The sequence below is a fragment of the Tamandua tetradactyla genome, chromosome 2 (genome assembly GCF_023851605.1).
Source record: "Tamandua tetradactyla isolate mTamTet1 chromosome 2, mTamTet1.pri, whole genome shotgun sequence".
Taxonomy (NCBI): domain Eukaryota; kingdom Metazoa; phylum Chordata; class Mammalia; order Pilosa; family Myrmecophagidae; genus Tamandua; species Tamandua tetradactyla.
Window position 1 is genome coordinate 60,387,257 of NC_135328.1, and position 23,463 is coordinate 60,410,719.

At 37.9% G+C, this 23,463-nt stretch overlaps 2 protein-coding genes across 9 annotated transcripts in view; one reads left to right on the forward strand and one right to left on the reverse strand.

The window, feature by feature from the left end:
- SIT1 (signaling threshold regulating transmembrane adaptor 1) overlaps positions 1–5,142 on the forward strand; it is a 256,827-nt gene extending 251,685 nt beyond the window's left edge. Inside the window, exon 6 of the transcript XR_013170341.1 lies at positions 5,130–5,142. The gene's annotated coding sequence lies outside the window, so the exon portion shown is untranslated. The remainder of the gene's footprint in view (positions 1–5,129) is intronic.
- Positions 1–23,463, reverse strand: part of LOC143673367 (phospholipid-transporting ATPase FetA-like) — a 169,498-nt gene that overhangs the window by 113,914 nt on the left and 32,121 nt on the right. The gene's annotated exons all lie outside the window — the stretch shown is intronic.

The following is a 23,463-nucleotide window of genomic DNA, read 5'->3' on the forward strand; positions in this document are numbered from 1 at the left end:
TTCTTCCAATTCACATTTACCTTTCCAGCTCTCTCCACTCATCACCTTAGGATCCCACCTGTTTTTTAATCTATTTGGTAGATTCTCTTGTTTTGTTGCCATCAAATAGGTTGCTGCTTACAGCAACCAACTGCAGACCTATTTACAAAACCTCATTGTTTATATAAAGTATAAGACTAAGACTTCTTGTAAACAATATTTAGACCAAGAACCAAGATACAATAGGAAGAGATACTTGCCTAGTACTCAGAATGAGAAACTGGTTTTGTCTTCCACCTCTAGGCTTTGTCTCCCTCTTCATTTAAAACCGTCTGGCCCTCTTATTCCCTTTGAGTGAGGGGCAGAAAGGAAAAGGATGAAAAATACATCCTCTTGGGCCTTGGCTACCATTCCCATAGAAATTAAATTAAGTAAATCAGTCATTTAGATATGAACTACTGTACAATTGTTGGTACTGTAAACAAAGAAAAATCAGCTATGAACCTTTGTGAGGACCCTTTAGGGCCACTGCCTGAGAAACTCAAATCCACTCTGAAAATTCAATTAAAAAGCAAAACAAGAGTGACCACCAGATAGACCTGTGAAGCTCTCAAATTCTATCATTTCCTAGGCTTTTCTGTTAAAATTGGTATTTCTTCTCATATACTTTCCAAATTTATTTCTAATGAAATAACTTTATACCAAGACCCTGATCCTATATTCTAAGATTATTTATCAAGGATACAGGAAAAATATGTTGATAGTTGATGACATTGCCTGTCAAGAAATTGCCATTAGGGTAGATTGGACTTGTTGAACTGGACTTGTTGAGTACAGTTCCAAATGGACTTGTTGAACTAGATTTTTTTTTTCACATGGGCAGGCACTGGGAATAGAACCCGGGTCCTCTGGCATGGCAGGCAAGCATTCTTGCCTGCTGAGCCACCGTGGCCCACCCTGAACTAGATTTTTGCAGAAGGAAATGTGAGTCATTTCTTTTGATTTGCTCTCAGGGGCAAGTCCATTTGAGAACAGGCAGAATATTTTTGTTCCAACCAGGGTAAAGTATTTTCTTTGAACTTGAGCAATCCTTTCTATATATAGGCAGAAGAGACTCATAAATTAGATCCTACTGTCTTCTTTCAGTGTTAAAAAGTGATAACTTTTCAAATTCTATTCAGAATTTGAAATATTTACAAACTGTACATGGAAGTTTGGTATCTATGGTTTGGTATTTTAAGAATGACTCTAATTGGAATCCCCAAAGAATCTTTTCCACAACATGAGTATACATGATTTACCCTCAATCATGGAATATCTTTAATTTGTCTATTTCTTTTTTCAACTCTAATATAATAATAGCAATGATTAAAAACAATAATTGTAAATATTTACTTAGCACCATGAATCAGGCACTGTTGTAAATGCTTTACATATATTAAATAATTTATCCTCACAACAACTGTCTATTGTTTTTTCCATTTTTTAAATGAGAAAACTGAGCCATGGAGAGATTAAGCAACTTGCCTACTGTCTTACATCTAGCAAATGGTTGAGCCAGATTTGAATCTAGGCAGTCTGGCTCCAGACTCTATGCTGTTAACTATTTCACTACATCCCCAACTCCTGACAATCTTTTCTTCAAAGTCTCTCCCTTCCTCTGCAATCTAAATCAAGATGTTTAGTCAAATTCTAACAATTTACACTTGGATGACACTGGATTCCCAACAAGTCTCCCTGCAGCCAGTTGCTCACTACTTTAATCCATTCTGCATCATTTATCACTAGATAAATTATCCTAAAATACTGTTCATTACTTTCCCTCTCAAAAACCCAAAGTGCATACCAATACAGCCATACTCCTGAAACCACTGACTACAGTGATTTTACTTGTAATTGTAGTTGTCACTTTGGCTTATTTCCATTCCTTTATATGATGTTGTAGTTGTTACTGTTATTGTAAACTTATTTCCATTTCTTTACCTGTAGTTGTAGTTGTTACGTTACACTGCTCTGAAACAACTCCAGATCCCCTTGTTTGAATCCCATAAAAACCCTAAACTTCTTAGACCCTGGGATAAAGATTTGAGCCTGGGCTCCTGTTTCCATGGCAGCAGACCTTGCATTAAAGCTCTTTCTTTTCTCAAAATCCCACGTCATGGCACTGACTTCTGTGCCCATTGGGCAATGAGTCTCCTGTTCAGTAACTCTTAGATGTGTGCCCAAATCAACTCCTTAAATTGATACCTTCTTCTTGCCAACATAAATCATTGACTCCAGGAATAACCATCTGGTGTTTTTTCCCTCATATTGTTTCAACTATGTGAAATATTTGCTGTATTGATCTCTACACTTACACTCTGTAAAGACTGCTCCCTAATCAATTGGGCTTCTTTATCTTTTGATCCTGATAATTGGCTTTTGTGCCAATAATGAAATATAATGGCAGCTACCATTTATTGGATAATCACTATGATCTTACTAGGCAATTAACCAGACATTATATATATATATTGTCTTATTTAATCCTTACAACAACTTTACAAGGTAAAGAATTTTTGTTTCCATTTTATATATTTAGAAAACTGATACTTAGTGAGAGTAGATAGTGTGCCCAAAACAGAACTTGAACTTTTTGACTCCCAAGTTACTGTTCTTTTTTCTATACCATTCATCAACTATTTACTCATGCCTTATATTGTGTCAGACATACTAGACATTAAAAATCCAAAGCAAGAGAGACTCCTACCCTAGAGGAGTTAACATGCCTAGAGAGGATGAACTTAAGAAAATTATTATTTAAAATAAAACTGAGGGTATTTGACGAAGATGGGTGAAAGTTTCACGGACTCTAAGTGTTGTATCTGCAACTTACTGTGAGTTTATAATGATCTCAGAATAAAAAGTTAAGAAAATATATTAAACCGAGCAAGAAGACAGTGATGGTATAGTTTTATAATCTCCTCAAATTACCCCATTAAAAATAGACCAAGCAACTAGGATAGCAAAACCAAAAGTTCACAGATAAAAGAAAAACTTTTCATGCAATTTAGGATTTCAAAGCTTTAATGAGCAATTAATGAATTGGAAATTCAGAAAGTACAGGGGAGCTCCACAAAGGAGAAGGTCATATAGGGTGATGGGAAAGCAAGTAAGGAAATGTTCTGATTGGGTGACAGTAAATTTCCATTTTTCATAGGGAGTCCTTACAAAGTGGGAAGCAGATATACATTGATTAGTATGGTATGTGTATACAATCAGATAAACCATGTCTACTGGACCCAAACTAGCATTATGCCCCCCTCCATCTATAAAGTATATTCTGTTTTATCAGAACATCCCTGCAGGCCAGTTGTTTTTGTCTTCTGGAAAAGCCCATCCCAGAAAGGGGTCTTCTCCTGGCAACCCCCAATGCAGGTGGTCATTTTATTTTACTCGACATCACTGACAATATATACAAAAACTAGTTGGCATATGTGCTAGTTTGAAAGGATGTATGTCCCCTAGAAAAGCCATGTTTTCATCTAAATCCCATTTCATAAAGGCAGAATAATCCCTATTCAATACTGTATGTTTGAAACTGTAATCAGATCATCTCCCTGGAGATGTGATTTAATCAAGAGTGGGTGTTAAGCTGGATTAGGTGATGACATGTCTCCACCCATTTGGGTGGGTCCTAATAAATTTCTGGAGTCCTATAAAAGAGGAAACATTTTGGAGAATGAGAGAGATTCAGAGAGAGCCAGAGAAGAATGGCATAGCCACAAGAAGCAGAGAGCCCACTAGCCAGCAACCTTTGGAGATGAAGAGGGAAAATGCCTCCCGGGGAGCTTCATGAAACTGGAAGCCAGGAGAGAAAGTAGCAGATGACGCCGTGTTCGCCACGTGCCCTTTCAGCTGAGAGAGAAGCCCTGACTGTGTTCACCATGTACCTTCTTACTTGAGAGACCCTAAACTTCATCAGCCTTCTTGAACCCAGGTATCTTTCCCTGGATGGATGCCTTTGATTGGACATATCTATAGATTAATTTTAATTGGGACATTTTCTCAGCCTTAGAACTATAAATGAGCAACTTATTAAGTTCCCCCTTTTAAAAGCCATTCTGTTTCTGCTATATTGCATTATGGCAACTAGCAAACTAGAACAGTATAATATATCCCTAAGACCCCCAAAATATAAGTGGATGAACATTATCTGTCGGTATGTTTACAAGACCTGTATGGTTATCAGCCCCTATGCAGAAGGAAACAGAGGGGGAAAACAGGGTATCTGAGGGATACCAAAGCAGATGAATAATAAAGTAGGCAGTAAGTACCAACTAAGTGAGGTCTGAAAGAGCTGGAGCAGTCTGGCCTCTATGAATTGCTTGAAACTAATCATTTAAAGTTGATAATAATTACTGAAACTGAATGATAGATATAAAGGTATGCATTATACTACTATACTATTTGTCTAATTCTGTATGTTTGAAACTTACCCCTAAAAAGTTTTTTTTTTTTAAGAGAAAGAGAAATAAAATTAAAAAAAAAGAAGACAAACTTTGGAAGAGTTTTTGGCATAGCTGGGCTGAGATGGGGAGTGTTTTCTTCTATTTCTCTCAAAGAGACGATTTACAGAGATATAAGAGGAAAACCCGGTAATTTCGATGCCTCTGCTCCAGGCGAAATCTCAGGACTCAGGATGGGTCTTTACCATTGTTCAAAGGTCCAAGAATACTAGTCTTTGGAAAGGCAAAAGTAGTCACAGAACTAACTGGGAGGATCGGGAATGGAGTTGTTCCTTTGAATAATGAAATGAGAAGTGATTTTTGTGAAGCCTAAGGTGAGGGAGCTCAGGGAAGGAGGAAAATAGTGTCTTGTAGGAGAAAGAGAGGATAACTAAAAAATATGGTCAAATGACTGACAGGCTTTTTAGGTACAGCAATACCTAATATTCAACTTTAATTTGCTTCCTTTAGTATCATATAAGAACCATTTGTCTCCTCTAAATGTTAAACAAAGTCTATAATACACTCAAAATCCTGATGTGAGTAAACATGTGTATGTGATGTGTATTTGTGTTAAAGAGACAGCACAGATAAAATAAGATAATCCATTACTTGAACCAATTTAGAAGAATTAGAAGTTCAGAGCCAGAGGAATCTAAAAAGGAAAAAAAAAAAAGCCATCCCACCTCAAATCTCAGGAAGACTGGAAAGGATTTAGGATTCCCATTGCACAAAAGATGGGATTCAAATCTGTGTTTTAACCTCAAATGATTAAAAATAAAAAAGGTGCTTCCACTGACATCTGGGACATTCACATAATCATATTTTATTCTTTTTCTTAAGAACCTGGTACAATATGGGTAAGAGAGGTGTATGACAATTGCAGAAAGAAAGGGAAGGAAGGAGGAAGACAAGGTCTTAACTCACCTATTAGAAACTGAGTTGCTTAGGGGCAGGTTTTAGTCTTGGCTACTTTCTTTTTTTTATTAATTAACGGAAAAAAGAAATTAACCCAACATTTAGAAATCATACCATTCTACATATGCAATCAGTAATTCTAAACATCATCACATAGATGCATGATCATCGTTTCTTAGTACATTTGCATCGGTTTAGAAGAACTAGCAACACAACAGAAAAAGATATAGAATGTTAATATAGAGAAAAGAAATAAAAGTAATAATAATAGTAAAAAAAAAAAAACCTATAGCTCAGATGCAGCTTCATTCAGTGTTTTAACATGATTACTTTACAATTAGGTATTATTGTGCTGTCCATTTTTGAGTTTTTGTATCTAGTCCTGTTGCACAGTCTGTATCCCTTCAGCTCCAATTACCTATTATCTTACCCTGTTTCTAACTCCTGCTGGACTCTGTTACCAATGACATATTCCAAGTTTATTCTCGAATGTCGGTTCACATCAGTGGGACCATACAGTATTTGTCCTTTAGTTTTTGGCTAGACTCACTCAGCATAATGTTCTCTAGGTCCATCCATGTTATTACATGCTTCATAAGTTTATCCTGTCTTAAAGCTGCATAATATTCCATCGTATGTATATACCACAGTTTGTTTAGCCACTCGTCTGTTGATGGACATTTTGGCTGTTTCCATCTCTTTGCAATTGTAAATAACGCTGCTATAAACATTGGTGTGCAAATGTCCGTTTGTGTCTTTGACCTTAAGTCCTTTGAGTAGATACCAATACCATTGCTGGGTCATATGGCAATTCTATATACAGCTTTTTGAGGAACCGCCAAACTGCCTTCCACAGTGGTTGCACCATTTGACATTCCCACCAACAGTGGATAAGTGTGCCTCTTTCTCCACATCCTCTCTAGCACTTGTCATTTTCTGTTTTGTTGATAATGGCCATTCTGGTGGGTGTGAGATGATATCTCATTGTGGTTTTGATTTGCATTTCTCTAATGGCCAGGGACATTGAGCATCTCTTCATGTGCCTTTGGCCATTTGTATTTCCTCTTCTGGTAGGTGTCTGTTCTTTCCCATTTTGTAATTGGGTTGGCTGTCTTTTTGTTGTTGAGTTGAACAATCTCTTTATAAATTCAGGATACTAGACCTTTATCTGATATGTCGTTTCCAAACACTGTCTCCCATTGTGTAGGCTGTCTTTCTACTTTCTTGATGAAGTTCTTTGATGCACAAAAGTGTTTAATTTTGAGGAGCTCCCATTTATTTATTTATTTCTTCAGTGCTCTTGCTTTAGGTTTAAGGTCCATAAAACCGCCTCCAATTGTAAGTTTCATAAGATATCTCCCTACATTTTCCTCTAACTGTTTTATGGTCTTAGACCTAATGTTTAGAACTTTGATCCATTCTGAGTTAACTTTTGTATAGGGTGTGAGATATGGGTCTTCTTTCATTCTTTTGCATATGGATATCCAGTTCTCTAGGCACCATTTATTGAAGAGACTGTTCTGACCCAGGTGAGTTGGCTTGACTGCCTTATCAAAGATCAAATGTCCATAGATGAGAGGGTCTATATCTGAGCACTCTATTCGATTCCATTGGTCAATATATCTATCTTTATGCCAATACCATGCTGTTTTGACCAGTGTGGCTTCATAATATGCCTTAAAGTCAGGCAGCGCGAGACCTCCAGCTTCGTTTTTTTTCCTCAAGATGTTTTTAGCAATTCGGGGCACCCTGCCCTTCCAGATAAATTTGCTTATTGGTTTTTCTAATTCTGAAAAATAAGTTGTTGGGATTTTGATTGGTATTGCATGGAATCTGTAAATCAATTTAGGTAGGATTGACATCTTAACTATATTTAGTCTTCCAATCCATGAACACGGTATGCCCTTCCATCTATTTAGGTCTTCTGTGATTTCTTTTAACAGTTTTTTGTAGTTTTCTTTATATAGGTTTTTTTTGTCTCTTTAGTTAAATTTATTCCTAGGTATTTTATTCTTTTAGTTGCAATTGTAAATGGGATTCGTTTCTTGATTTCCCCCTCAGCTTGTTCATTACTAGTGTATAGAAATACTACAGATTTTTGAATGTTGATCTTGTAACCTGCTACTTTGCTGTACTCATTTATTAGCTCTAGTAGTTTTGTTGTGGATTTTTCCGGGTTTTCGATGTATAGTATCATATCGTCTGCAAACAGTGATAGTTTTACTTCTTCCTTTCCAATTTTGATGCCTTGTATTTCTTTTTCTTGTCTAATTGCTCTGGCTAGAACCTCCAGCACAATGTTGAATAATAGTGGTGATAGTGGACATCCTTGTCTTGTTCCTGATCTTAGGGGGAAAGTTTTCAATTTTTCCCCATTGAGGATGATATTAGCTGTGGTTTTTTCATATATTCCCTCTATCATTTTAAGGAAGTTCCCTTGTATTCCTATCTTTTGAAGTGTTTTCAACAGGAAAGGATGTTGAATCTTGTCAAATGCCTTCTCTGCAGCAATTGAGATGATCATGTGATTTTTCTGCTTTGATTTGTTGATATGGTGTATTACATTAATTGATTTTCTTATGTTGAACCATCCTTGCATACCTGGGATGAATCCTACTTGGTCATGATGTATAATTCTTTTAATGTGTTGTTGGATACGATTTGCTAGAATTTTATTGAGGATTTTTGCATCTATATTCATTAGAGAGATTGGTCTGCAGTTTTCTTTTTTTGTAATATCTTTGCCTGGTTTTGGTATGAGGGTGATGTTGGCTTCATAGAATGAATTAGATAGTTTTCCCTCCACTTCGATTTTTTTGAAGAGTTTGAGGAGAGTTGGTACTAATTCTTTCTGGAATGTTTGATAGAATTCACATGTGAAGCCGTCTGGTCCTGGACTTTTCTTTTTAGGAAGCTTTTGAATGACTGATTCAATTTCTTTACTTGTGATTGGTTTGTTGAGGTCACCTATTTCTTCTTGAGTCAAAGTTGGTTGTTCATGTCTTTCCAGGAACCCGTCCATTTCCTCTAAATTGTTGTATTTATTAGCGTAAAGTTGTTCATAGTATCCTGTTATTACTGTGAGGTCAGTAGTTATGTCTCCTCTTCCATTTCTGATCTTATTTATTTGCATCCTCTCTCTTCTTCTTTTTGTCAATCTTGCTAAGGGCCCATCAATCTTATTGATTTTCTCATAGAACCAACTTCTGTTCTTATTGATTTTCTCTATTGTTTTCATGTTTTCAATTTCATTTATTTCTGCTTTGATCTTTGTTATTTCTTTCCTTTTGCTTGCTTTGGGATTAGTTTGCTGTTCTTTCTCCAGTTGTTCCAAGTGGACAGTTAATTCCTGAATTTTTGCCTTTTCTTCTTTTCTGATATAGGCATTTAGGGCAATAAATTTCCCTCTTAGCACTGCCTTTGCTGCGTCCCATAAGTTTTGATATGTTGTGTTTTCGTTTTCATTCACCTCGAGGTATTTACTAATTTCTCTTGCAATTTCTTCTTTGACCCACTCGTTGTTTAAGAGTGTGTTGTTGAGCCCCCACGTATTTGTGAATTTTCTGGCACTCCATCTATTATTGATTTCCAACTTCATTCCTTTATGATCCGAGAAAGTGTTGTGTATGATTTCAATCTTTTTAAATTTGTTAAGACTTGCTTTGTGACCCAGCATATGGTCTATCTTTGAGAATGATCCATGAGCACTTGAGAAAAAGGTGTATCCTGTTGTTGTGGGATATAATGTCCTATAAATGTCTGTTAAGTCTAGCTCATTTATAGCAATATTCAGATTCTCTATTTCTTTATTGATCCTCTGTCTAGATGTTCTGTCCATTGATGAGAGTGGTGAATTGAAGTCTCCAACTATTATGGTATATGTGTCTATTTCCCTTTTCAGTGTTTGCAGTGTATTCCTCACGTATTTTGGGGCATTCCGGTTCGGTGCGTAAATATTTATGATTGTTATGTCTTCTTGTTTAATTGTTCCTTTTATTATTATATAGTGTCCTTCTTTGTCTTTTTTAACTGTTTTACATTTGAAGTCTAATTTGTTGGATATTAGTATAGCCACTCCTGCTCTTTTCTGGTTGTTATTTGCATGAAATATCTTTTCCCAACCTTTCACTTTCAACCTATGTTTATCTTTGGGTCTAAGATGTGTTTCCTGTAGACAGCATATAGAAGGATCCTGTTTTTTAATCCATTCTGCCAGTCTATGTCTTTTGATTGGGGAATTCAGTCCATTAACATTTAGTGTTATTACTATTTGGATAATGTTTTCCTCTACCATTTTGCCTTTTGTATTATATATATCATATCTGACTTTCCTTCTTTCTACACTCTTTTCCATACCTCTCTCTTCTGTCTTTTCGTTTCTGACTCTAGTGCTCCCTTTAGTATTTCTTGCAGAGCTGGTCTCTAGGTCACAAATTCTCTCAGTGACTTTTTGTCTGAGAATGTTTTAATTTCTCCCTCATTTTTGAAGGACAATTTTGCTGGATATAGGGGTCTTGGTTGGCAGTTTTTCTCTTTTAGTAATTTAAATATATCATCCCACTGTCTTCTAGCTTCCATGGTTTCTGCTGAGAAATCTACACATAGTCTTATTGGGTTTTCCTTGTATGTGATGGATTGTTTTTCTCTTGCTGCTTTCAAGATCCTCTCTTTCTCTTTGACCTCTGACATTCTAACTAGTAAGTGTCTTGGAGAACGCCTATTTGTGTCTGATCTCTTTGGGGTGTGCTGCACTTCTTGGATCTGTAATTTTAGGTCTTTCATAAGAGTTGGGAAGTTTTCAGTGATAATTTCTTCCATTAGTTTTTCTCCTCCTTTTCCCTTCTCTTCTCCTTCTGGGACACCCACAACACGTATATTTGTGCGGTTCATATTGTCCTTGAGTTCCCTGATACCCTGTTCAAATTTTTCCATTCTTTTCCCGATAGTTTCTGTTTCTTTTTGGAATTCAGATGTTCCATCCTCCAAATCACTAATTCTATCTTCTGTCTCTTTAAATCTATCATTGTAGGTATCCATTGTTTTTTCCATCTTTTCTACTTCATCCTTCACTTCCATAAGTTCTGTGATTTGTTTTTTCAGTTTTTCTATTTCTTCTTTTTGTTCAGCCCATGTCTTCTTCATGTCCTCCCTCAATTTATCGATTTCGTTTTTGAAGAGGTTTTCCATTTCTGTTCATATATTCAGCATTAGTTGTCTCAACTCCTGTATCTCATTTGAACTACTGGTTTGTTCCTTTGACTGGGCCATATTTTCAGTTTTCTGAGCGTGATCCGTTATATTCTGCTGGCGTCTGGGCATTTAGTCAGATTTCCCTGGGTGTTGGACCCAACAGGTTGAAAGATTTTTCTGTGAAATCTCTGGGTTCTGTTTTTCTTATCCTGCCCAGTAGGTGGCGCTCGTGGCACACGTTTGTCTGCGGGTCCCACCAGTAAAAGGTACTGTGGGTCCTTCAACTTTGGAAAACTCTCGCCATGGGGGAGGTTCGCCAGCCGAAGCGGCTTGGAAGAGTGCCAGCCGGCCCGGGGGTCCGAATGCGGGGAGGGTTGCTGGCTTCCGCAGCCCGGGAGAGTGCCCGTCCGAATTTCCTAGTCGTCCCAGGGCGCCAAGTGTGGCGGGAGGGCACCAACCGCCGCAGCCTGGGAGACTGTACCGTTCCCAGCCGGATCAGGGAGTCACGTGTTTGGAAGGGACCCCTCCGGTCACTGTTCTCCGCGGTCTGGGGATTTCCGATCCAATTCTCTCAGTTGGTCTGGGGGCCTCGCGTGCTGGGGGCGCCAGCCGCCACGGCTTGAGGGGACTGCCTGCCCAATTCTGCCATCTGGCCCGGGAAGGAGGAAGGGAGGGACTCCGGCCGCTTGCCGCCCCACCCGGGAAAGCCCACGCCCCTCGGCGATCTCACCGGAGCTGGTTCTCCCAGACAGTCAGCCGTTCCAGGATGGGGCACGCTGTCTTTTTGATCACTGTCGTGGCTCTGGGAGCTGTTCTGTATCGTTTCTACTCCCCTAGTAGCTATTCTGGAGGAGGAAAGGTGAGGGTGGAAAGCCTGTTTAGGATGGTGGCGGAGGAGCCGGTGAAGGCGGAAGAGGGCACGGTGGTGGTTGGAGAGCCGCTGGAGTAGGCGGAGAAAGGGAAGGATAAGATGGCGGATGGAGCGCCGCCAGAGCAGAAGGGGAAAGAGAAGGGCAAGATGGCGGCGGGAGCGCCGCCAGCGGAGAAAGAGGAAGAGGAGGGTAGATGGCGGCGGGAGCACCGGCGGAGAAAGAGGAAGAGGAGGGCTGAATGGCGGCGGGAGCGCTGCCGGCGGAGAAAGAGGAAGAGGAGGGCTAGATGGCGGCGGAAGCGCCGGCGGAGAAAGAGGAAGAGGAGGGCTGAATGGCGGCGGGAGCGCCGGCAGAGAAAGAGGAAGAGGAGGGCTGAATGGCGGTGGGAGCGCCACCGGCAGAGAAAGAGGAAGAGGAGGGCTAGATGGCGGCGGGAGCGCCGGCGGAGAAAGAGGAAGAGGAGTGCTGAATGGTGGCGGGAGCACCGCTGGCGGAGAAAGAGAAAGAGGAGGGCTGGATGGCGGCGGGAGCGCCGGCGGAGAAAGAGGAAGAGGAGGGCTGGATGGCCGCGGGAGCGCCGGTGGAGAAAGGGCAGTCTTGGTTACTTTTTATCCCCAGAGGGCCTAGCAACACTGCACATAGTTGGCCTTCCACAATTTAAAATAAAACAATTATTTTATTATCAAAATTTTTCAAAGCAGAAAGTTTGGGAATTAAAATGAGAAGGAAGGAGAGGAGGAGTAAAAAAGAGAAAAGTAAACAGTCTCAGGACACCAAAATTCCTTTCGAACTTACTGTTTAGAGAATGATGGTATCTCAAACACAAAATATTAAAATATGAATCACAGGAGTTAGGGAATGTTTCCCAGAAAAGGATGAGTGGGACGTGGATGGGTGGGATTTGGATGCTTTGAGAACTTTAAATAGAACAAAAATACAGCATTTAAAAGAAAATGTTTGCCTCTTATTGGCTTATCCCACAAACAAACCCTATTTATATTACTTCATTCTTGTACATCCAAGTTTATTTCAAAATTCTTTAGATAATTTCTAGCAAAATCTCTCAAATATAGCCTTTTCTACAAATCCTATTTCACTCCATGTTCTTACTTCATCCCCTTCCTTCTTGTCCTTGGAAGAAATCAATAGAGGGAACCTGAAATGTCTCTGGGAAAGGGCCAGAACTATGTTTGCTTTTCTCATCTTCTATAGGTCCTTAAATATGGTTATGCATGTCACTAGCCAGTTGGCTCCAGCCTCTTCTTTCTTGCTATGGGACCTAAACACCTAATAGAGCCTTACTCTTGGGGTGACTAATCCATCCATTTGTCTGGGACTTTCTCAGCTTTAGCACTGAATGTCCCATGCCCAGGGAACCCTTGCAGTCCTAGGCAAATAGGGATGTTGCCACCTTCCTTGCTCTATTCATCATCTCTTACACCCTGTGCTTGTTTGAAACTGTTATGTATCCCTTTATGCTAATCTAATCTTGTGGGGGCACACTTATTGTTGGAATCTTTTTGATTAAATTGTTTCCATGGAAATGTGAGCTACCCAATTGTGGGTAGAGATTTTTGATTAGGTGGTTTCCATGGAGATGTGTCTCCACCCATTCAAGGTGGGTCTTAATCTTCTTACTATAGTCCTTTAACAGGGAACCATTTTAGAAAAAGCTCAGCGCTAACACAGAGACATTTGGAGATGCAGAAAGAAAACGCCCCCAGGGGAGCTGTTTGAAACCAGAAGCCAAAGGACCAGTAGACACTATCCACATGCCTTCCCAGATGACAGAGGTTTCCAGATGCCATTGGCCTTTCTTGAGTCAAAGTATCTTCCTCCAGATGCCTTAGTTTGTACATTATTATGGTCTTAGAACTATAAACTTGTAACTTAATTAATCCCCTTTACAAAAACCAACCCATTTCTCATATACTGCATTCTGGCAGCATTAGCAAACCAAAACAACCCCTACTTTTAGATGGGTCACCCCATTCTTCTTAGTTTTCATCTATCACAGTATCCTTTTCATTGTCTCCCCATGTGAATCCTTTACTCCAGCCAGGTTAGTCATCTCACTGCCTGCTCCAAACTCTGGGGTGAAGTATATCTCTATGCCCCTCTTAAAAAGAATGTCCTCCTCCTTTTTCTCTAAAGAATAAACGTTTCCAATTCTAGGCTGCCTTTGATAGCTTCTCACAAAGAAAAAGTTGGAAACAGGGAAAAGAATCAAAGAGAAAACTATAACCATGATACATTTTTCATATTTATATAGAGCATCATTCAATGAATATTTTAATTTCTAATTTTCCTTCTACCTATGGATTCACGTATATATCTCATGTATTCAGTAAGTGTTTGTTCAGTAAGCACTATGCTAGGTGCTGAAGGAGATATAAAGATGAAATACACATAGTTCTTCTCCTCACTCTACAATATAATGAGGTGATAAAACTGGACATGGACAGCATAAGGCAGTAGTATATGATTATAGGGCAGAGAGGATAAGTATCATAGAAGTTCAGAGAAAAGAGAATTAGTGAGGGACTATGTATCTAGGAGAAAATTCATAGAGATGGTGGGAACTGAGTTGGACAGAATTTAGATTTATAGAGAGAAGTAGAGACAGCATTCCAATTGAGGGCAGTAACCAGGACAGAGTTATGTGACTGACACAGCACTTGAAGAAGACAAGGTGATGACTAACTAGACTGGAGAATAAGATTCATAGAAAGTTGTGGAAAAGAGTCAGACTGTGAAAAAACAGACTGCGAATGTAAGACTGAGATATTTGAATTATTTTCCAATGATCAATAGGAAATCATTGAAGATCTTTCTATAGGCAAGCAATATTTCCAAATCAGCCTTAAAGAAGATTAATTAAAGGTCCTCAGAATGAAGGTATTAAAGGGCAAAAAACTTTCCAAGGCAAAGAAAACCTATGATACAATGAGCTCTACATGTTAATGACTGGGATATGAGAATAGGTGGAGAACTTTATTCATATATTCATTCAACAAATATTTACTAAGCACCTACAAAATGTGAGGCCTTAAACTAGATACTAATAATACAGGTGAGTCAGACAACAAAGTCCTGCCTATCTGAAGCTTATATTTGAGTGCAAAAGATAGATCATAAATATATGAAAAATAATTTCATAAAATGACAAATGCTTTAAAAACATAAAACAGAGTAATGGTTCAGAAAATGATTGGTAGTGGTGAGAGGGTGATTAGAGAAGATCTTTTGATGAGACCTGAGTAGCGAGAAGGACATGGCCCTGAGAAGATCTGGAGGAAGAGCATTTTAGGCTGAAAGAGAAGCAAATGCAGAACCCTTGAAACAAAAAAGTCTTGCTATGTTTGAAGGGCAGAGAGAGCTTCAGTGTATCAAGAGGACAGAGAATGGGGGGAAAGAAGAAGAAGAAGGAGATAAAGACAAGATCATGTTGGGCAATTTAGACCATGATAAGAGGTCTGGATTTCATTCTGAAATTGTAATGGGAAACCAACAGAAAAGTTTAAGCAAGAGAAAGAGTGTTCATTATTTAATCTAATATATTAAAAATACTAGCTGGAGTTCTAACCTGCCATGCCAGAGACCTGGGTTCAATTCCTGGTCCCTGCCCACGAAAAAAAATACTAGCTGGCTATATTGTATTATAGGGAGTCCAGGGTGGGGAGGTGGGGAAAATGGAAAAGAAGCAAGAAGATTAGTTAGGAAGCTTTCTGAAGGAATCTAGATGAGAAATGATGTAGCTTAATCTTGAGCTGCAGAAGCAAATATAGTGAGAAGTGGTTGAATTTAAGATATAATTTAAAGATAAAGTTTATTGGATTCACTAATAGTTTGGACATGGAATGTGACAAAAAGAAAAGTATTGAAGAGGATCTTTAATGAGGTAAATGGAGGTATCATTAAATGAAATAGGGAAGACTAGAGGAGAAACACATTTGGTGGAGAGAGATGTTCAAGAGCTCTCTTTAGGCCATGTTTGGTTTGATATGGACATTCAAATAATATCATATGGGCAGCTGGATATATGAATCCAGAAAAAGTTATTCATACATTCATTTAGCAAAGATTTATTAAACATTTTTATAGGTGCTGGGGATACATTTCCTATAAAGTAAGGCATGGGGACATTGTGGTTCTGGGTACAATTTAAAAGAGAGTAGTCAGGGAAAGCCTCACTGAGAAGGTGATGGTGCTTAAGCAGAGACTTCAAAGAACAAAGAGAGTGAGCAATGAAATATCTGAGATATTAAAATATAAGAGAGAATAGCCAAAGCAAAGGCTGAAGGAAGGAATCGGTAGGAACAGGAAAGAGGCCAGTTACAGCTAAAGGTTAGTAAGTGAGGGAGAGTAATAAAATATGTTGTCAGAGAGGTTGGATACAGCCAGGTATAGAGCAGGTAGAGTCTTGCAGACCATTTCAACACATTGACATGTAAACTGAATGAGATGGGAAGTCATTGGTAGGTTTTGAGGAAAGGAGTGGTCTGACCTGACTTAAATGGATGAAGATAGGGCGTGAGAGAAATGTGGTAGTCAAAAGGGACACCATATTTTTTGGTTTGAGCAACTGGAAAGATGGAGTTGCCATTTATAGAGATGGGAGAAGTAAGTTTTGGGATCTAAATTCAGGAATTAGGTTTTTGTATGTTAAGTCTAAGCTGCCTTTTAAACCTCTAAGTAGAGATTTTGAGTACATAGTTGGATATATCAATTTAGAATTCTGGGGAGAAGTTCAGCTTCTCCCAGATTACTGAAGATAAGAATTTGGATGTCATAAGTAATATGCAAATTAAAGGCTATGGAACCGAATGAGGTTTAAGGAGGGAAAAAGAGAAGGGGCTCAGAGCCCTGAGGTACTCCATATCCAAGGCCTTGAAGAAGAGGAGAGAGCTGTTGAGTGGTTATATAAGATGAGGACAGATACCATGGATTCAGTAAGATGAGACACTGAGAATAAATTATAATTATCTTCTTTTTAACAAATGAGAAAAATGATGCATCAAAGGTATGTATCTGGCTAATCCTGTTAATAATAGGTCCTTTCAGTAATACATTGGTGTCATCTCCCCAAGAGAAGTGGTATATTCCAGACCAATATAACTCTTTCTCAGAGAATAATTTTACATCTGAAATGCTTTTTTTTTTGAGTAAGTTAAAATACACAATTGCAGAAAGGAGCTCAACCTACACCTAAGCAAGGCACAGTTCAAAGTGCTTAAATAGCTTCTCTCAATGTACCTAACCCTGGCATTTATGTGGCCCTGACACAAATTCACAACAAAAGCTGGACCTATTGGAGAACCATTTGAAGAGATTTTACCTCTTTGCCTCAGTCTTTTCTCTTTTATCAGTGTGTTCCTACCATAGTTCATTATGATATTCATTAGTCTTCTCTTCCCTTGTTTTCATGAAAATGCATTTTCCTAGTTTTTTTTCCCACTATCTTTTTGCTGAGAGCATCACGTAGTGGAAATAGGCTGATCTAATTTTAAACCTTAGAGCCAACATTTATCAAATGTGTGACTTTAGGGTAATAAGATAATCTCTGAATTTCAGTCTCTCCTTAATTGTAGTATGATGATAATACCACTTAACCTTGTTGCAAGTATTATATGAGATAAAGTATGTCAAGTGTTTTCAATAGTACCTTTCTGATAACAGAAACTCTTCTCCAAAAACATCATTAACCCTTCTTCTCTTTCTGTGTGTGTTTTCCCTGAAAGATACCATACCTCCCAGTGCATCTCTAGCCATGACTCCTAAATCTCCAACTCTTGTTTCAACTCATTGTGTTGGACAATCTCTTAGGTGCTCACTACTATCTTAAAATAAATATGTTCCAAAACTACATCCCTAGCCTTCCCTGATCTTAAGTTTATCAGTTCATTCTGTCTTACTATTTCATAAATTTGCTCATGAACTCCAGGTCCCTTTACTTCCTCCTTCACCTGCAAGTCTTACATATTCTGTCTGAGGGTCTCTTGAAATTATTACCTCCTTTCTATTCCTACTAATATCAGCTCAGAGTCTTTATACTTTCCTCCTGATCCAATATCCCATTAATTGCTTCTAGCCTTTATAATCCATCCACACACAGCACTGATCATGTTTTCTTACCTATCAGTTCAAAAATTTTCTATTGTTTCCCACAGGTGATTGAATAAAATCTGGGTATCATCAGTCATACATTCAAGACACTTTGATTTTAATCCGAATTACACTTTCATCTACTATCTACCCTTATTCAAACTGACCTACACATGATTCCTATATAAGGCCCACATTTTCCTCATTTAGGCTGCTGCTCACACTTCCAAGGGTAATGCCCTCCTCTATCACACTCAAACGCCTTCAAAGTCCATCTCAAATCCCGCAAATTTTCCATGAGGTTTCTCTGCTCCCCGATCCAGAAATAATTTCTTCCCCCTCCCAGTTCCCATGCTACTTTATTGGTACTATTCTAAAACTAACCATTTTTTCACTCTCTTCTTGTCATTGTTTTTGTATATTAACTCTTCAATAAGATTGATAAGTACAGCTGTATCCTCTACAGTCCTAGCACATGATCTGGCTTCTAAGAGGGGGTTGGTAAATAAAATGAACTAAAAAAAAAGAATGAAGACAAGCAGTAGGTAAATTTATTAAGAATATCAGTCTAAGCAAAACCTTTCTGAAAAATACATGTTACAAGAGATTTTCTGCAGATAGATCGTTTTATCAAGATAATTGCCATAAAGAGTACAAACACTTTATCTGGTGATGTTTAAAACCAGCTCTGAGACCTGTATATTTCTGCACTGAAATCTATTCAAAGATATATTCCCTTAAACTGCCCTACTTCATTCAATACAAATGTGGCAGCCATAAAGTAGGGAGCTTCTGTGATTTACATAATCCAAAATCTTAAACTGTGAAGGAATTTCTGGGTTCCACCTGCTACTTTTCTGCTGGTGGTTATGCTGCACTATACTACTTCATGACAGAAGGCAGAACATTTTTAATGTCACCAGGTCAATAAACTGTGGGAGTTTAAGTCACTCCACCCGAGGTTCCCTGTCCCCAGATATTTTCAGGAAACTCTGGCTTTGGGACCAAACTAGGAACATCCCTGGATCACAGTGCTAACTGGAGTTGGCAAGTGGTTTCTTACATCACACAGATTTTTACTGGGTCTAAGGAGAGGCACAGAGGGACCAGGCTGGAACTACCTACATTAAACTAAACCTCAAGTAAAAAGAATCACTTTCAGAATTATCTTCTCCTCCTACCAAGAATTTCTGGGATAAGAGGCAACCTAGATCTTGGATGGCCCCTCCGGGTCAAAGCTTCCATGTGGTAATGGAATGATTACTGGACTAGGTGCTATGACCCATGTCCTGAGTCCTAAAAACTGGCTGACTCACCTACCTACCACACGAGCAGCAGCCAATTAAATGAATGGTGATCACTTCACCATTTTCTCAGCACTGGTCTAGGATGTCTTAGCTTTGCTTCTTGCCATAATTCTCAAGTCTTATTTGTCCTCCCCAGTTTACATCTCAGAGATTTCCAATTACATACAGGTATTTGCTCTACATATTTCAATACCAGTCCATTAAATCCAAATCACAGTGCTAGCCCAAATGTTGCCCCCCGCCCCAGGCAAATGCTATCTAAAGCAAGGGTAACAGTTCTAGTCATTGCAATTCTAAAACAGATTGATGAGTGGGCATGATTGTTCATTCCTCCAAGGCCTCCTCAGAAACTCCAATCTTAGACAAGTTGTGACACTCCCTGAATTTCAGTAACTCCTGATGGACTTCCTCATTTTGCATTGTTAGCCTCAAGAAGCTGTGTAGTGCTTGATAGGGAGGATATAGGACCCAAAAAGGGCATAAATACAATTTGGGGACTAGATTTTAAACACATACATATATACACACGTGCACATGCATACATGTACTTCCTTGATAGGAAGTTAATAAGAATCAGCATAAATAAATAAATTTAATCATCTATGGAACTATTCCCTGGAAATAATGTCTATAAAATGACTGATAAATGTGCTGCTAAGATTAATGTACAGCCTAAATTTCAGTATGGGGTTTAGACTTCCTCCCTAAAAAGGGAGGCATGAAGTTAAAATACAATTAATATAATTGTATTTTAATCTTTAAAACTAACATGTTGGTCATGAGAGAGTGGAGGAAGAAAGTTTTTAGAGAACATAAAATACTGAAAACAAACATTTATCACTATTTGTCTGGGCAAAGTTTCTCCAATTACAATGCATATTAAAGTTATTTGGAAGGAAATATCCCTAGAACACAGAAAAATAGTTTATCAGACTATCATAAAGAATACCATATCTTAATATAAATACTGCATAAAAACATTCAGTTCTCTTTGCTGTAATTTGGAGATCTCTAACTTGGTCTCCTTGTTTCTTTGGCTTCTGGTTTAAAACTGATTTCTCAGGGGCATTTACTTTCTGCAGCTCCAAATTTCTGGGTCTTGTGTTGGCTTTCAAGCAACTATTTTCCAAAATGTTTCCCATTTTAAAGACTCCAATCAAGGCTTACCTTGAAAAAGCAAGGTCACATCTCTGTTTGATCAAAAGGTAATACCCACAACTGGGTCTGTCACATCTCCATGGAAACAATCCAATCAAAGTTTCCCACTGTAAACAATAGGCCTGCCCCCAAAAGACTGGATCAGGATTGCAACATCACTTTTCTGGGGTACATAATAGTTTCAAACTGGCACATTATGCAAAGCATCTTCTCTGAACATAATGGAATGAAGCTGAAATCAATAACAGGTAGACAACTAGAAAATCCATAAACACATTATTTCAGTTTGTAAGCTGCTAGAATGCACTAAACCAGATACAGAACAGCTTTTAAAAAGGGAATTTAAGAAGTTGCAAGTTTACAGTTCTAAGCCTATAAAAATGTCCAAACTAAGGCATCCAGGAAAAGATACCTTAATTCACAGAAGGCTGATGGGTCTGTAATACCTCTATCAGCTGGGAAGTCACATGGCTGGCATATGCTGGTCTCCTGCTCCATCGCCTTGAGCCTATGTTCCTGTGGGGGTTCCTCACTTTGCCTCTATGTGGCTGGCTTTCATCTCTTGGCTTCCCTTGGCTCTCTCCAGGTTCTATCTTGCTTAACATTTCATGGCAACATCTGCTAGGCTTGAAGCATCTTCAAACATCTGTGTCTTTGTTCTCCAAGTGTTGGCATCTGTGTCGGTTCTGCTCTGAACTTTCTGTTGGCTCTCTCTCTGTCATCTCTGAGTCTTATGTCATTTCTGACTCTCTCCAAAATGTTTCCCCTTTTAAAGGATTCCAAAAAATTTATCAAGACCCACCTGGAATGGCTGGAGTCACATCTCCATCTAATCAGAGGTCACATCTACAAATGGGTGTGTCCACACTCTGTGGAGATAATCTAATCAAAGTTTCTGTCCTACAGTGCTGAATTGGGATTAAAAAAAATGGCTGTCCCCACAAGATTGAAACAGGATTAAAACATGGCTTTTCTAAAGTACATAATACTTTCAAATTGGCATACATATCCAAATTAAATAACATGCTCTTAAACAATCAGTGAGTCAAAGAAGACATTACAAGGGCAATCAGTATATATCTTGATATGATTGTAACTGAGAACATAATATATCAAAACTTATAGGATGCAATGACTGAGAGATTCCAAACAGTGTAGAGAGGTTATACTGGAGGTTATTCTTACACATTATATAGATATCACCTTTTTAGTTAAGGTGTAATGGAGAGGCTGGAGGGAACTGCCTGAAAATGTAGAGCTATGTTCCAGTAATCATGTTTCTTGAAGATGATTGTATAATGATATAGTTTTTGCAATGTGACTGAGTGATTGTGAAAACCTTGTGTCTGATGCTCCTTTTATCTACCTTATCGACAGACGAGTAAAACATATGGATTAAAAATAAATAAATAATAGAGGGAATAAATGTTAAAATAAATTTAGTAGATTAAAATACTAGTGATCAATGAAAGGGAGAGGTAAGGGATATGATACGTATGAATTTTTTTTCTGTTTTCTATTTATTTCTTTTTCTGAATTGATGCAAATATTCTAAGAAATCATCATGATGATGAATATACAACTATGTGATGATATTGTGAGTTATTGATTATATATCAAGAGTGGAATGATCATATGGTAAGAATGTTTGTGTTTGTATATCGCTATGTCAAATAAAAAAAAACCTATGGATAAAGCATAAACAAGTAATGGGGGAACAAAGGTTAAAATAAATTGAGTGAAAAAAAGTAAAAGAAGAAGAAAAAAATAAATTGAGTAGATTGAAATACTAGTGGTCAATAAGAAGGATAGGTAAGGGGTATGTTATGTAGAGTTTTTTCTTTTTTTTTGCTGGAGAGATGCAAATGTTCAAAAATGATCATGGTGATGAATACACAACTATGTGATGATATTGTGAGTCCCTGATTATACACCATGTATAGAATGTTTGTATGTCAAAAATGTTTATTTGTTTGTTTAAGATTTATAATAAAAATATATATTAAAGAAACTTATAGAATACAGCAGAGAGTGCTGAGAAGGAAATTTATAGTCCTAAGTGCTTTTATTAAAAAAAGAAGAAAGGTGAAATCTTTTGATTCACCTAATTATACACTTGGAGGAACTAGAAAAAGCACAACACACTAAACCCAAAGCAAGTAGAAGGAAAGAAGGAAAAATTATTAGAGCAGAAATGAATGAAATTGAAAATAAAAAATAATAGTGAGCATTAACAAAACTAAAAGTTGGTTCTTTGAAAAGATCAATAAAATCAACTAACCCCTAGCTAGACTGACAAAGAAGTGAAGAGAGAAGACACAAATAAAATCAGAAATGAGAGGGGGGACATTACTACTGACCCAACAGAAACAAAAAGGATCATAAGAGGATACAATGAACAATGGTATGCCAATAAATTAGACAACCTAGATGAAATAGACAAATTCTGAGAAACACATGAACTACACCAACTCCAGAAGAAATAGAAGATCAAAAACCTCCAAACAAAGAAAAGCCCAGTGTCAGATGGCTTCACAGATGACTTCTACCAAACATTCCAAGAAGAATTAATACCAAACCCTTTTTCTCAAACTCTTCCAAAAAACTGAACAGGAAGGAACATTACCTACCTGATTCTATGAGACTAGCATCACCCTAATACCAAAGCCAGAAAAAGATACCATGAGAAAAGAAAACTAAAGACCAACTTCTCTTAAGAATACAGATGCGAAAATCTTCAATAAAATATTTGCAAATCAAGTCCAAGAGCACATTAAAATAATTATACACCATGATCAAGTGGGTTTTATCCCAGGTGTGCAAGGGTGGTTCAAGATAAAAAATCAATTAATGTTATGAAAACCACATTAACAAAAGGGAGGGGGAAAAAAGCACACGCTCATCTCAATTGATGTGGAAAAGGCATCTGACAAAATCCAGCATCCTTTCTTGATAAAAAAACACTTAGAAAAATAGGAATAGAAGAAAACTTCCTCAACATGATAAAAAGCATATATGAAAAACCCACAGCTAACATTGCACTCAATGGTGAAAGACTGAAAGCTTTCCCTGTAGGATATGGAACAAGACAAGGATGCCTACTGTTACCACTGTTAATTAAACTTTGTTCTGGAAGTTCTAAGCAGAGCAGTTAGGCATGAAAGAGAAATAAAACACATCCAAACTGAAAAGGAAGAAGTGAAACTTTCATAATTTGCAGATGACATGATCCAATATATAGACAGTACTGAAAAATCTGCAACAAAGCTACCTAGAGCTAATAAATGAATTCAGCAAAGTGGCAGGATATACGATCAATAGGCAGAATCAGTAGTATTTCTATACACTAGTAAGAAGCAATCTGAGGAGGAAATCAAGAAAAAAATTCCATTTACAACAGCAAGTCAAAGAATCAAATATCTAGGACTAAATTTAAGCAATGTAAAC